General features: G+C 43.9%; 1 protein-coding gene across 4 annotated transcripts in view; it reads right to left on the bottom strand.

Moving 5' to 3' along the window:
• Nucleotides 1-15,292, bottom strand: part of SGMS1 (sphingomyelin synthase 1) — a 99,430-nt gene extending 84,138 nt beyond the window's left edge. For 2 of the 4 annotated variants that reach the window (XM_040605814.1, XM_040605812.1), the window contains exon 1: nt 13,225-13,314. The gene's annotated coding sequence lies outside the window, so the exon portion shown is untranslated. Of the gene's footprint in view, nt 1-13,224; nt 13,315-15,209 lie in introns of those variants that run through there. The other 2 variants (XM_040605813.1, XM_040605816.1) reach the window with 2 other exon arrangements.
• Between the last annotated feature and the right edge of the window lie 1,387 nt (nt 15,293-16,679).

The raw sequence follows: 16,679 nt of genomic DNA, 5'->3' as shown, positions 1-16,679 counted from the left end.
CCTTATTAAAAAAGACACTTTCAGAGTTTGCTTTTGAGAACGCTGTTTGCTAAGCCTCTGCCTTCAAGGCAGAGCAAAGCCCTTTAGGACAAACAAACCTGGTCGGGCACTACAAAAGCAACTGCGAGATAACGTGCTTTTATGACTCTTAGACTCCTAAGTAGGCTACATCACCTCGCAAAGTCGGCTATACTGCAGCAGGCTGTCTTTCCCAAAAGCAACAGTTCAATACTGAGAATTGCCACCAATACAACTAACAAATACACTTTGAATTTAAATCTATAAAGATCCTGGTTTAACTTTGACCACTTCCAAAGAGGAGCTCTTGTTCCGTAGGCAGGTTCGTCACCCAGCACCGTCACATCAAGTCGAGATATTTCTATTCCTTTATTCTAGTCTGTGCATAGTAGGGAGCTAGGTGGTCACCCACAAATGCCTCACTCTCCGATTGTCAAAACTTAACACCAGCCTTCATTGGTTACAAGTTACATAATTCCTCCATTACTTAATACTCAGTTTCCTATTTGTCAAGTAACTCGCTTCTCATGTTAATTAGTTAGAATGCTCGGTCTCAACTTGTTCTTGGGGCTGGGGGCTTTCTTGAGTAGGTAGTTGTGATTGCCCCCTGCCAGAATTACCTTTCCCCTGGTTAGTGCTTCTTGTGGTAAACTTCCAGTCAGCTAATACTTCTTGTGGTGGTACCTTCCTCGCTTAAACAAAGAACTCGTTGGTGCTTAACGAAGGACTTGGTAGGACATATAAAAATGCTTATACCTTAAATTAACCATTAACAACACATTTGTTCTAATTGTCTTAAAGTCAAACCCCTAACAATATACTTGATTTTATTAATCAATCCCTTAACAATTTGATGTCAGAGCCACACAAGAAGAGATCCAACAACCCTTCTACTGCACAAACCAAGGCACAGGTGGGGCTGACAGGCACAGCTCTTCTGGATGGAGAGACTGCAGTGTCAGTGTCTCACCATCACCAACACTATTTGAAAAGCCTCAGGCCCCAAAGCCAGAAGTATGACCAGCCTAATTTTGACCCGCATGAGACACTAGGGAGAGTGAGTTGCTCATCAGTTAGTCCTCATCATCTTCCCATTTTCCCTATGCAACCTCAATGTTTTTACACTTCGCTTTGAAGAGTTTTACTGTGGGTTTAGCAATTCAGCAAAAGCTGCATTCCTTTCTCCTTCTGACATTTTCTGTGGTAACCTTGGATATCACATTCAGTAATATCCACCAAACCATGGTTTCTGAAAGACAAGCAAGTTCCCTGAAGAAACCAAAGGACTGGATTGGAGAGGGAGGAAAGAATTCCCTGCTGTGGTCTGCTCCTGTTTAAAATACCGATAGCCAGGAGTCTGAAAGCTGCATCTGCACAGATGTGCAGGATTAATGATGTCTCCCAAACAAATTTGTCAATAAGGAAAACATTACTGACTTTTGCACTACTTCCCTTCTTGAGAGGTCATCTCCTATAATGCATCTGTTACTCAAGTTTTCCATTAGCTTTATAAACTCCAAACAGCCTCTTCCAGTTTTAACAGTTAATCAAATTATTTATTAAAGGTGCAGGAACACTAAATTGGCAAGAAAGAGAAAAAACAAGCTCCAGCAATGTGTTTGCAAATTTGACCTGAACAAAACATTTTCTCTAAAACATAATGGAAAAGAGGGAGGAAACTTGAACTACATCTTCCTCAAAGGTGCTGCTGGAGCAACAGAGAAATATTGTGCTTGGAAGCAAGGAATCACTGTCAGTAGAAATGACATTCCCCCATATGCACAGAAGACTCCACAATGCCTTGTTCAACAGGAATAACAATAAAAACAGGGATAACACCAAAAGGAGCACTGGTATCATAAAAACATGGAAACCACATTAAACAAACCCACTTGTAAATGGCTATTTCTCCCCATTTCTGTTGAGTAGCCCAACATGACATTAACCCACCATTCCTGCTGTACAGGATTTAGTTTTGGAATTGCCTATTTTCAGTTCCCAAATCAAGCAAGTCATTTACGTGCCATCAGCACCCAGGTCCTTAGAAATATTAGTACAACATACTCCACTTTTCAGCAAAGGAAACCTTGATACTGTAGACTTGGCAAGCTGATTGGCCTTGGATCTAGCAAAAGCATGGGTTTTGGATCCACCTCCCCCCAGCCATAAGCCCCAAAACTAAACACGCACTTCAGGGTCAGGAGCAGTAATCTGTTCCACCCCTCTAAAAGCCATCTGCAAAGACTTGAGGCTCGCCAAGCAACTGCTAATTCCCCTTAATTGCTGGAACCGGACCATCCCTTCCACAGGGACTGAGGGGAGGCAGCCCTGCACAGCCAGAAATTGCAGCCAGCTCTCCCTCTCCTGCCCTGCCCTCGAGGGATACTTATCCCTGACTCCTGCCTCACACATCCATTTGCTGGGAAAAGCAGCAGATCTACTTGAAACCCATAAATTGTGATCCTGGTTGCACTTCTGGATGTAAACATGCAGGCTGATCTTTTGCAGAGCAAGCATGATACAGTGGCACATATGCTCCCACCCAGGTCATAACTGGGATACCTCCACCTATTAGTTTTATTCTGGCTAATCGCAGACAGCTTGGTGAAAATCCAAACGTGCACCCTTGCAACAAGCAGGATGAGGATCCCACCTCCTCACAGCTCTGCACACTGTTTTTTGGTTGTTAAAGGAAGGGGCAGTAACTGTGGCAAAGCATCCTCCCATGTCCCCCACAACCCTGCACTTGAAGGGGTGTTTAGCAAACAGCCAGACTGGGGGAAGGATGAGAAACAACCTGGATGGCACAGCTAAGGGGTTTACTCTAATAGGCTTAACGGCTGAGCTGGTAGCTGCAAAACAAGTATCTGAAGTCCCGAAAGCCCAAGCAGATTCTGTTTTCATCAGATACAGCCATGAATTTTTCTACATAAGATTAAAGATGGATTGACACATGTTGCAAATGCAGTTTCATTAAGGAAATAAACACTCTCTATAAGCTGTAATACAAAAGAAAGATCAACACAGACCCTACATTTGTGATGAGGGCCTTAACAAGTGAGGCTGTATGCTGCTTTAGCACATCAAAAAACGGCCCTCGGTTTATGCTTGATCAGCTGCACATACTACCAGCTGCTACAATCTACAACAGTATTTTCATCCCCTCCCTGAAATTTTTAGGAAATTAATTGCATTTGAACACGAAAAGGGAATCCAAGTTTGACAACACTTGCCAGAACAATATTCGTACATTTTGAGTATATAATCAACACATAGAAACCTAGTGCCTGATCTAGCAAAGGCCGTTGTTTAAGTCTCAAGCTCCCCTCCTACCTTATCAGAAGCTCCACAGGGACCCTGGCAGCAAGGCAGGACTCTGTTACCTACACCATGTGCTCCAGCTGGGGCCAAGACTCACGCTTTCCAAGGAGGAGCCAAGGCACTCTCCTTCCACAACAGCAGACTCGATGGTGGGGTGCCATTTCCCCCATGCACTCAGCTGGGGCTCCCTCACATCCTACTTTTGTCCCTGCTCTTTCTAACGACATGCAGCTGGACAGATCTGGTTTCTGTTTCCTTCCTTCTACCCTTCAGTTAACAGCCACCTCTATGAACCCAGGGGGAAGATGCTAACAACAGAGGTCTCACAGGACATGACAGGGTCTTGAGAAAGTGGGAATGGACACAACATGCTGGAAGACACGGAAGAAGGGTCAGAAGATCAGTCCAGGAAGGCCAAGAGGACCGCTCTAAGAGGCGATTTGAGAGTGGATTATTTTAGCTGCATTCCTGAGCCCTGTACAAACCAGTGCTCGCTTTTAAGACAAGAAATACCACAACTGGTAAGTTTAATTTGGGAATACTTGCAAAGTCATGCTGAGAATACTTCTATTAAATGCTGTGCTTACAAACGTGTCGCTTTACTGTAGATATACTGCATATCAATTCTTACATCTGAGGAATAAGTTAACTATGCAGCTTTGTAAGTACCTAAGAAAGTCTCCAAGGGAACAGCTCTCCTCCGCCCTGCAGGTTAACTTTTAACTTATCTAAGTCACTGGAGGAACAGTGCTGCCCTCACCCTGTGAATGTAAATCATAGCAATAAAAATACCAATTAAAAAAAAGGCACTTTGTTCAAGACAATCTAACATGCCCTGTACAAGACAATCCGTCTTTTAAGAACTGACTGGAGAACTTCATTTAAAATAAAAAAAGTACATACAAATAAAATATGTAGGTTATTATTAAGGATAAAGCAAGTCACTTCACATAAATGACCACAGAGTAATTCACGTCTGCTTTGCAGAAAAGTGAAGTTTTTGAAGCAGTCCTTGAAAGGAAACAAATCCTTAAATTCAGAAGAGGCTAATACTGCATCCAGAGAAGCCAACATGGTGACTGTTTCTCTATTTATTTTAATTCTTCCCCCATTTTTAAAGCTATAAATACAAAAAAATCAGCATGTTCAGCTCTTCAAATATTTCGTACATTTCACTTTGCAGTGCCTGTGGAAATAAATGGACTTTTCTTTCATTCTAGCTGAAGTTTGTGTTGCCTCTTTTAGTGACTATTAGCAACATTAAGAGCAAAGACAAGAGGATGAAAGAATTCTCTACAGATGCACAACTGAACTCTTTGTGCCTGTGAGCTCTTATCCTAAAATCCTACTTACAATTTAATACGTCTGTCTAGGATAAACACCAAAGACAAGCATGCATTCACACACACATTTACCTAGAATACTGAGAAATGGCTTTATAAGTTCTGACATCCCTTCCTAGAGGATGGACTAGTCAAGGCTGCTACAGCACCAGTGCAGCAGCATCAGTATCTTAACTGTATCTTACTAAGATCGAGCACCATAAATACCCCAGTGGCATCTTTTTACCTTCTTACAAGGGCATGTAGTGGTAGGAGAAGGGGTTATGGCTTTAACCTGAAAGACGATAGATTTAAATTAGATATTAGGAAGAAACTTTTCACTATGAAGGTGGTGAGACACAGAACAGGCTGTCCAAAACAAGTTATGGATGCCCCATCCCTGGAAGTGTTTAAGGCCCTGCAGGTTGGATGGGGCTTTGAGCAGCCTGCTACTGGAAAATGTTCCTGCCCATGGCAGGGGGTTGAAATGAGATTATCTTTAAGGTCCCTTCCAACTCAAACCATTCTATGATTCTACAATCCTGCCTGTGCTCTCTGCCATTGCTCCTCTGCTTCTTCCCCTGCCATCAGATCCTCTCCCAGAGACTTCCCATTTGTGACATCTCTGCTCACTTCAACCCCTTCTGCTGGAGGAAGAACATGGTGTTCTGCCAGCCCCTCACCTTCTCCAGTGCCAGAACACCAGGGCTGTGCCTCACCTCAGAGAAATCACTGGGCATCTGCTGGGGTAGCAAGGAACAGGACTGCACTGGGCAGAGGGACTCTCATCCCAGAGGGAAAAGATCTCACAGTTCCACACTATACTGTAACAAAGCATTGCTCCAGCACCCCAAAACTGACCAAGCCCAGACAAGGAGACACAATGGCACTTGAGTACTTCTTTCTGATAGCAGTGAGAAGGACTAAATTAACATGGCATAGTCTATTATACAAGAGTTACGTTCAAATACCACCTGCAAGCATTTAAGGCTGCATTGGGTGCTATCCCAGCCATCCTAATTCAGGAAAGTACTGGGAAACAAGCAAATGTGAGCATTTCCAGCTGTCTTCACAGGTCCTGTCACTACACTGGCTATTCACTGTCAGCAGCCGCTTTAGTTGCCACCTCTTACAAAAGCAATACTCACTTCAGTTTACTCTACTACAGACCCACAATTACTTCTCATGGTGTGTTTAAAAAAAAAAATCAACACCACATCAGTCACAAATGAAGTTTTTTGGCACAGTTGACAGAGTCACCGCAGAAGTTAGTGCACTTGAGTGGCACAGAGATTGCCACTAGTATTTTGTGACACACACCTGAAGAAACTACTAAACTGAAGTTCTACAGCACTAGCCAGGGCAGAAAATGCGGGCACAATCCCACCTACTGATGTTCATTGTGTAGCTATCTGCCTCTGGATAATGTCCTAATCCTCTAGGTAAACCACAAGCATTTCTCCAAAACCTCCTGGGACACCCTTTAACACTGGAAACTAGGGAGACTAAGCTGGGGGCAGGGCCAGGGGTGGGGAATCAGCTCTATGACAGCCATGAATTACTTCAAAAGGTTCAGTTACATCTGTTCAAAGTGAGCTTTGTGGGCTGGTTTCTCTGGGAATTGAATCTGCAACCTCTCAACCTAAAAGCAGGGATTTAGTGATAGGGATCAGAATTTACAGCTCCAAGGCATGCACACCTCACCTGGGTCCCAGGGTGGGAAGCCTGCCTGCCACAAAGCCATCCTACCACCACAACCACCAGCTCAGAGAGCAATACACCAGTGAAAACCAGTCTCCCTCACTCTAGGAAATGCAAGCAGTTCATCTCCAGTGAACATCTGCAGTTGGTCTACACACTCAACACATCAAAAAGATTTCCACTGCTACTTAAACTAAAACTCATAATGAATCAGTTAGGAGCCTTTAGAAAGAAGCATGCCATCTCTATTAGTATTTGCATACACATTAAATGCCATGCAATTAGTCAAAGTCTTAATGGTAACATTTATGCATGAACTTACACAGGAGATGGGACTGAACCATGTGCCCCAACTACTTATGAGTAACCAAGACCATGAGGTGGAGTTACTTTTTCTGATGTTCAAAAAGAGGTAAGATGTATTTCTTGGATTGTACATTTGTATATCCAGCTACTTTGAAATCACTTCACCCTGTAAGGTCCAACTATGCACAACACAGCTGGAAACACAAGGCAATTACAAGCAGTAGTGCCTTACCTATGAAAGAAAAAGGCTTCACCTTGACACAGGTCACAAGAAAAATGAATCGTCCTCACACAGTGTAAAAATTGTCTTTCCAAACCTATTTGTGCTTTAAAGTGTTCAGATATAGTTTATTAATTGTATTTATTAAGCAGTCTAGACAAACTATAAATGCATATAGTTTGAAATCAGGTAAACAAACTCAAATGTAACTTGGATTTTCATAATTATCAAGCTGTTTTGGCTTTTTAATTTGCTATTATGAGTTTTGGACATGCAGTGAGATCAGACCCTGACAAGGCTGGAGCTTCAGTGTCCACATAGCTGCATGTAACAGGAACACAAACAGAATCCCATTCTCAATGGTGTCAGGATAGCTTTACATGAATACAAAGATCATACACAGTAACAATGCAGCTAGATGGAGGCAGGAAAAGCATTATCCACTTCACAATTTTTGCAAAGTTTATAGTAGAAGGGCCAAACACTGGCTGGGTTATTACCCAATCTGCAAATGAACACAAATAATTAATTCAGTAGCATGGCATCACATTTTGTGGGATGAATTTCAACGCATAGCTACTGCACTAGAACCACTTGAAGGAATAGAGCAATTCCCTATGATTTCTAGTACATAGTCTGCTTTCAGGCTACAACCATGAGAAGACCAAAAAGGAAGTCCTGAACATAGAAACAAGATTCTTTGATCATTAACAAATAAAACACAAAGTCTATGAAGCCAACAATAATTTTTGAGGAGTGGACAATTATTTTAAATATTTGCTCATATCCAACTACAAATGGACACTATTAAAGCACTCTCACGAGTGTGAGAGGGATTACAAAGTTAGGTTACAAGCAGATTGTTTGCACTAAGTAGTTTATGCAATATTTGCAAAGAAGTAGTCTAATGGGAAGAATCATAAAAGGATTTTAAAGATTGGCAGCCACTCAATAAAATGGCCAAGTTCCCTATAGGCAATTATAAAATTATTCCAGTCAATTCACTTGTGCCATGATGAACTGTGAGTTAAGCAGTGCCATTCAGAAGTTAGGATCTTTAAAGAGTAACTGGCAGTTCATTGAGAACATCAGCTCAGCTTGACAGGCACAGAGAAGAAAACAGCTAACAGCCTTTTCTACTGCATAAATCTGGTGCACCTCTGTCTTAAGTATCATCTGTATCTCAGGTACGTCACTCCCATCTTACTTTGGCACTATGAAACAGTGAATGAAGCTTGCAGGACAGACTCTCTACACACAGGGTGGGAACTCCTCTCCCTAAAGCCCACATTAAGTTCTTATAGCAACATATCTCCTTCCTTGGGGACTTTCAAAACTCACCTGGACCCTGAAAAACCTGACATACCTTTGAGGTTAGTCTTGCTCTGAGCAGGAGGCAACATAGATTTATCTGTGATTGTCATCTCTACAGATATTCCCATAGCCACTTACACTTACTGAACTCTCAGTTGAAGCACAGCATTCCTTCTCAAAAACAGTATAGATGCTTAAGGACAACACACAGCTAGCTATAGGGGTTTGCATCTTCACAGCATAGATAGTTTTCTTGCAAGTATTCCCAAAGAAATTCTGAACAAAGTATCAGAAAGCAAATAATCCACTTCTGATCAACGTGCTTAGGACTCTTTTTGCTCTTAAAATGTCCTTTCATAAAGCACCTATTTGCATTTTGAAAGGAGGAAAAGCTGAAATAGGAAATTGCACATGCATAAAACCAAAGGCAATATCTGACAAGTCATTTTGTTAATTTACAGATAATTGCTCATCACTGCGAAATAAGGCTTTTGCACTGTTTCATGAAGAATAGGTAAGAAACCCTAGCGCATTACTATCACTTCTGGCAAACGCAAGCTTCTCCTAGCACAGCAAGTCTCCATAAAATCATGTTTCCATTAAACGCACAATATCCTGGCATCCCGAAAGTACTGGTGGAAACAGAACAACATGTTCTGTCAAGACATTTAGTAAGGACCTTCACATGCAAGCATTCACCCTTTTCTGTCTGTTCTTGCTTTCTTCATAGTGATGCTTTGACATCACTTATTCCCACACTGCCTCTGCTCAGCATCCTGCCCCCCAAATGCCCAACTTCAACATTGAAAACATGTATGTTTCTCTTCCTTCCTCTAAGTCTTGTTCACTTAAATACTAGACTAAAAATGTATTCCCCAGACACTCAAAATTCACAGGCCACTGGCACTTTGTATTTTTCACACACCCTCTGTAAGCGGCAAAGCTCAGCCCAAGCTCCCTGCTGCCTGACTCACCAGCTGGTGCTGGATTTTCACTCCCACTTAAAGCAAGCGGACCTTGAGCCCTCATGCACCATCACTAGCCAAGCTGGCTAAGAGCACTTGCAATGAAGGTGGCTACCTTGGAGTTACTTCATCAGTGAATGGGTGAGCTTGTTCTGGGAACTGTATGCCATTCACATAGCCAAGCAGGTATTTTTGCAGCAATTGCCCTCAAGGCATTTTCAAGGTCTTTTTCATCATCATAACAGCAGGAGTAATTTTTAAGCCTTTCAAATAGTTTTAAATTAACTTCCCGGACAAAGTTTTGAAGAGCAATATAATCTGACTATATAAAACTCTATGCAGAAGAGCAGGGACACAAGGAAGACAAAGTACAGACTTCAGAGCAGAAGAGACACTATAGCTCATTTAGATGGAGCTGTTTCATTAGTATGTAGATTCAAAGCCATTCCTATGCAGTTATTGAAGCGCTACCCAAGCCTTCCTAGCAAGCACAAATCCATTCTGTGTACAAATAGGGCTTTTATAGCTTGGCACAGTGCTCAACTGCGGAGTCAAACTTTTCAATGCCTGGTAAATTTTTACTTGAAAGTGGCAGGAGAGCTCATGCCAGAAGCCCATATGGAGTGCCAGCTCAGTGGCAGAAGGTCAAAGCGAGGTATCAAGAGATTTTATGGAAGTGTTTCAAGACAAACTTCTTAAAAGCATTGTGCTATCTAGGGAGGCACACTTTAGGAAAGTCTAGTAACAATCTTTATGACTCCTTTCCAATCAAAAGTACTACCTTTAACATTCTACCTTGTGAAAAGCACAGCACTAGGGTCTCATGTAGGCAGTGAGCTGGTTTTGTGTCTATTTAATTCTTCATTATTTTTCTGAAGTTAATAAAGAAGCATTAAATGCCACAGTTTTTGTGCACTGTCCTCTAAAAAAATAATAATAAAAAAAATCCCCCAAAACCAGAAAACAAACATACAAAACCCACAAAAGTCAGACCCATGGACAACTCATGAAAGTGCAACAGAGTTTAAAGATCAACAGCCTAGATAATTACCCTGCCTCCATTAGTACCTAAAACTATAAAACTATGGCTGCAGGAGAAGGAGAAATTTAATTTGAACTGAAAGAAAGATTCTATAATTTCTACCATTTTTATAGAAGTATATAAGATTAAGGTAGTGTCAACAATGACCCTGAACAGATGTCAAGCGTGAAGACTTTCAACATACTGGATTCTGCCAGCTGTCACCACACTGTAATAATAATAACAATAATAAAAAGAAAAAGCCCCATCAAAACCTGATCTGTCTGCTCGGGTCTCCCCTTACATCTACACAAACGCATTATTAGATTCGCCTACAATAGCAAATTTGCAAATGTTTATATGCTCTCCCAGTAAAGCATTTCAACTGTCTGAATCTGCCATTTTAACAAATTCAAGCATAAGACTTTAAATTCAATTAGCACAAATCTCAGCGCTCCCAACATTAAATTTGCAAGTGACATTTAATGGCATTCAACACACACACAAAGCTAAGCTAATACACTAATGGACCAGCAAGGAAAATTTAAGACACTCCAAAATGCTAAGCTCTTTTTTAGTCAAGGAAATTAAAGTTACAGGCTGCGCTGGACAGGAAGAGATTGCAATTATTCAAAATCCTTCTTAAACCAAGGCTCACAAGCTCTCCTTTCCAGATACACCACACAGCTATGGCTGCACATACCACTGAGAGAAAAGCAGCTGCTCTATTCAGCAAGATCTCCTTCTAAACTGCTGGGTTTTGGGGGCAATATACCTAATGTAAGGCTCTTTCAGTTCTTAAGACAGGAATTAACAACCTCTTCTGCAGTTTTTACTTCTGTTTCCTGCTATCTCTTTTTCTGACAAAGGCTTAGGCTACACAGCCCCACTCACCACCATTTCCCAGACCCACACCAACTGATACCCACAGGAGCACTAAATTTTCCAAGCCCTGTCCCAGCTGGCTAATAAGGAAGCAACACTGCATCCCCAAGAAGCCAGCCCAGTGAGCACACCTGAGGAATTCTGCTACTCTGCCTCCCCACTACACACCTGCACCTCACACAACCTGATAAGAAAGCTGCCAGTTTTCACACAGCTATGCTTCTTGCATTTGAAAAACCCAAAGCTACTGAACTTCATGGACTCCTTTAAGTCTGTTTTCCAAGTGGCAATATGCTTTGCCTTAACTCCATATAATCAGTAAAGCCAGCTACTTCCAAAGAGCTTCAAAATCAGGGAGATAGAAGGCAGACCACACTGGGAAACCTGAGAGAGAAAAAAGCTTTAGAGTCACGGTTAAGCAGAGGGAGCTATTTTTTTGTTGTTGTTTAAATCTAATCAAATTAGCACAAGCAAAACCTATGGTTAGTGAAGATACTTTCACAATAAAGATTTGCAGAGCAGCACCGCACAAGCCCATGAAGGAAACATCAATAGGATGTTCTGCTCCACACAAGTCTTGCTGCTCTGATTTGGATGAGTGAACTGTAAAGACCAGTAACAGCAATAACCACATTTTAAAAACTGCATCTCTTTAAGAGACACATTAATAGTTTCCTAAATTAGACTTTCTTTTACCTTAACAGCTCTTGGTCAAGAGCTATCAGAACAGAGTGTGGGGAGTACTTTCAAGGATTTCATACCCACCCCACCCCTGCAACTACATTAACGCATTTGATAAGAGCAGAAACGATACAGACCAATATTTTAAAGATGTTTAAACATTCAGTTACGTTAATGAACTATACACAGCACAGGGAAGCCAGCTACACTTAATAGCTTATTAGGATGATCTTTTTATCAACAAAAGCCAAGGCCAAGTTACCTGCACCAAACACTGCCTCTGCTAAGTAGATCTTCAAAAGCATAAAATATATTTGGGATGAAAGCATCACAAAAAGCCAGTAGGTTAGGTTTCATACTTTCTTCAGTGGTCTGCATTTCCCTTAGCTTTTTGCAGGGGTGGGGGTTGGGGGGGCAGATGACACACAACAGGACTCTATTATTAACTTGAATGATGCCACAAACTTCAGGAATTCAAGCTGTATTAAAAGCTGGAGTTTCCAATCCACAGCACAGGAGTCACGCAGAACATCAGCCTTTGGAGGGCTGCCTGCCCCTATCTACCTGTTGGTCTCATGGGTGCAAAAAGCCTCCAATGTCACCAAAATCCTTCAGAAACCACTTACAGTACACAGGAGCTCACTTCATGACCCTCAGATTCTAAAAAAAAAAACAACCAACCCATCTCTCAAAACTTAGGTTTTTGAGCTCATTTTAAGCTTACCTCTACTTCAGAGCATTTTTTCCACAGTTTTTGATGTGTTGCACTTGAATTACGACTGAAATAGCATTTAGGTGCTCTGCTCTACTTCAGCAAAGAACAATTTGGACCTACCTCACTGTGAAGCCTTAAAAATTCTTCCTGCATAACACAGTTCTCTGTGAACCATACCATGAGACAAGGATCTCATGTCACATTCAACAAAACTAGTGTTTGTGGCCACATACAAGTTTTCTAGTTCATTTTTTGATGGAGCTATACAGATTTTTTTTTTTTTTTTTTTTTTTTTTTTTACTTCAAACAGGCCCCTCCTGACATACTGGAGAACAAGGGTCTGGATTATTTTTGTCTAAGCATTTTTTACAGGATGTCCTGTTGCCCCAATTAAAAAAACCTTTAATTCAGCAACCATTCCTTACAGTCAGGCTGAAATTGCTATTAAATCTGAATAAGTCCCAGGCCATCCATTTTTAGTGCATCAATTAACCAACACTGAACAATGCAGAGTGGCAGCAACCAAAAGACTGGAAGAATTTTTAAGTTGCCATCACCTACAGCACACATGGTATTCTTCCACATGTTCAGTTGAAGAGAACTCAACAATTATTTAATTAAAAGCAGCACCTATTCAAGCTTGACGAGTGTTGAGAAAAGCAATGGAGAACAGGTATACAGCAGGTGCTATTAACAAGTCACTGCCTTTTAAGGATACCATTAACTCTGCATAGTCAAATAGTATTCATTAATACCTCCAAATCCTGAAAATGATCCACATACTTCAATTTATTAAGTGTTGCAAGTTTTCATTAAAAGCTAACTAAATGTGGAGCCATGTTGTCTCTAGGTTGGTAACTGAAAGACAAAAGAAGAATGACAAATGATTTGGGAATCAGTTTGTTGCACAGATCACAAGCATAGTTTAAAGGCGTCTGAGCTAATTTGCTCCACATGCACAAACCTGGAAAATCAAGGAAATCTCTCTGGATTTAAAGGGGGTTTACTACTTTTACTGTAAAAGTAGTCTTTATCTTTTGTCTGCCACCAACCAGAGTTGGGTTGATTGTATTGTCTTTCCAAACTCTAAACAACTTCACAAAGCTGAAGCAATTCCAATGCCCACCAAAATACTGTATGAATTAAGACAGAAGTGCACATGATTCCAATGCAACATCCACTCCCCAAACAAATAAATGTAGCCAAGCCCAAACCCACCAAGATCAACAGCAGAGCTTCCACTGACTTCAGCTGTCAGGCATCACATCTGTATTTTATACTGGTTTGCAAACAGGCATGAAAGCCAAAAGAAACCATTTTCATCCACGGAGACCTGAAGCGACAGAACAGCATCTGAAGGAATCGCTACAAAACCTGTCATCACAACATGATCCGTTGATGCTGCCATCAACCAAAGCGACACGAGGACATTCATCAACATCTCATTTCCAGTTCCGCTAAGAGAGGCTGCCTGCATCAGCAAGCTTCATCACCACCATGTCAATATGGCACAGCTCCCATTTTTTACAAATAACACTCTTTTTCTTTCCATCCTTGTCTTGCATATTTATGGTGCCCAAAGGCACCAAGGCCGCCTTCTTTAATGAGGTTTTCACACAGGACATAAAAAAACAGAAACCCTGATCAAAACAGAGCCTCCAGGAGGAACACAGCAAAAACACAGCCACATGCGTTATACACCCAAAAAAATCCAAATACTGCAGCCCATCAATCAGCAAGGTATTTCACAAGCAAACAGGGAGCACACCCACGTGCCAGGGTGCTGATGGTGGTGAGACTTCTCCTCACCCCCTTCTGCTTTCCAGTCTCTTCACCCCCAGGTCCCTCAGGCCATTGTTATCCAGCAAACCTCAGACCCAGGAAGGTGGCACAGCCCTAAGGCCACCACTACAGCCCTCTTAAGTCATTGGGACAGGATGAATCTCCTCCCTGCTGGCAGCAGATACCTCCGGCTTCTTTTGGAGTGGGATGCAGTCTGCCTTCGCACCCCAGCAAGCTGAGGGGATGAGGCAACCCCTGGGCTGCATGGAGGCCAGGCCTGGCCTGAGGGGGGACCTAAGGCCCCACCCAGGCTAAGGTGACCGCAGCCCCTGGCCTCACTCCCACGGTCCCACCTGAAATGAGGAGACCACATGCTCCCCAGGCCCTGTGGGGCACGGGGGTCTGGACCCCCTACTCAGACACCCTACTCAGACACCCTGGGGAGGAGGGGTACAGATCCAACCAGGCACCATGGCTGAGGGGACCTGAGCCACTCCTGGGTCCCAGGGCTAAGGGGACTGAAGCCCCCCGAGCTGACAGGACCGGAGCTCCCCAAGGTTGAAGGGACTGCTGCTTCCCCATTCCCCCTGGGGCCGAGGGGCCCACATGCCCCCGATCTGCTGGGCCCAGAGCTCCCTCAGGTCTCCAGAGTTGAGGAGCCCCCCAGAACCCCCAGGGCTGAGGGGAACCGAGCCCTCCCCGGGGCTGAGGGGGCCTGGACACCCCTCGCGGATCCCCCGGGGCTGCGGGGTCCGCCACCGAGCTGAAGGGCCGAGACCCCCGCGCCGCGGCCCGGACTGGCCCCGCCGCTACACGGCGCCGCCGCGGGCGGCGGAGGCGGCCCCGTCACCGCTGTCACCCGCTGCCCCGTCCCGCCACCACCACCCCCGGGCCTGCGTCCGGCCCCACCGCCCGGCCCCGCGATGAGGCGGCACAGGCGGCACGGCTCGCTGCTCACCGTACGGCGCGCAGCCCCGCGGCAGGTCGGGTCGGGTCGGGTCGGAGCGGCCGCCGGGCGGGCGGATCCCCTGGGCGGCGGCGGCGGCCCCGTATCCCGTGCGGCGACGGCGGCGGGCGGGGCGGGCGGCTCCGCGCGTCACGTGACCGCCGTGTCATCCCGCGCCGCCATCTTGTGCGCGGCGGGTTGGGGCCGGCGCGCTGTCAGGGGACGCTGCTGTCAAAAAAACCGTTTCCAGGGGGATTTATCCCCCACGTTGCTCGTTAAGCCCTGGAACTGCGGAGCAGGCCACTCCTCGTTGCGAAAACCACTATTTCGCCTGTAAACAAGCCACCTTTAAGCTTTCTGAGCACATGTAGCCAGAAACAAAAAAAAAAAATCCAGCATCAGTATGATTTACTCTGAGCAGATGAGGCGGGAGAAGTTCTCACGCTAAATCTGGTTGGCATCCTGACAGAGCTGGGGCAGACGTGGCCTTGTCCCTCAGGAAGTGAGGCCGCACTCTGCCAGCATGGGGAACCATTCCCTTTCCACCAGGAAAACGCTATCCAGGGCTGAGGCAAGGGTGTCCCTGAGCCGCAAGAGCAGAGGGTGTGTGGCTGGAGCAAACTCTTGACATCTGCTTTTATTTTATTTCCAAAGGCTGTTCCTAGCTGTTGGGCTTCTGGTCACCTTTTTTATAACATGAAGATCTATGGACACACAAGAAGTCAGCTGTTTTTAATAAATTCTTAGTTAAAATAAAGTCACAGGACCATTTAGCTTAGGAGAGACCACTGGATGCCATCTTCTCCAGGCAGAAAGCGGGTAAAATTTAGTTTCATAAACAGTAATGCCTTACATCCTATTTCAAACCTTGCACTTCACAAATTGTGCCTCGTTAAGACAAAAAAGCTGGGGGGGGGGGGGGGGGGGGGGGGGTGGGAGGGGGGAGGTAGGCTCTATCCAAAAAAGTCAAAAGCATTTTGTGGTGCATGCCGAGGCAGTGGGGATACCCACACACACTGAGTCTGGTTTTCTGCAGGTCTGTTCCCCAGTGTGGGAAGATGTGCAAGGTCTGATTAAAACTTTTCCTGTATTTCAGGCATTTGTTATCTCTGCAAGGTGGTTGCTAGCCAGCACATCGTGGAGTTAACAGAGCCACACCACAACCAGCTGCACCTCTCCCAGGCAGTAGAAGGATGAAAACACACATGGGAGGCACTAGATGTGCCAGTATATCACAGTAACATCAAGCAAGAGAGTTTTTGCTGATCTTGACATGTAAACACATGGAAATTAAAAAACCAAACCTCTCATGACTTATTCTAATCAACAAATGCAGCCTTTACCTAAGCAAAATCAAAATTTTTCTTGGATATATAGTAATTTATGGAGTGGGACACATGAAACACAATGGTGTCCTTGTCCTTTGTAAAGAACTACCAAATTCTTTAAAACTCAAATTTAGAGCCAGCATGAAAGTCACAT

This window comes from Falco naumanni, chromosome 9 (genome assembly GCF_017639655.2).
Source record: "Falco naumanni isolate bFalNau1 chromosome 9, bFalNau1.pat, whole genome shotgun sequence".
NCBI classification, from domain to species: domain Eukaryota; kingdom Metazoa; phylum Chordata; class Aves; order Falconiformes; family Falconidae; genus Falco; species Falco naumanni.
Note: the sequence above shows the minus strand (reverse complement) of the source record. Positions and strands in the feature narration are given on the sequence as shown.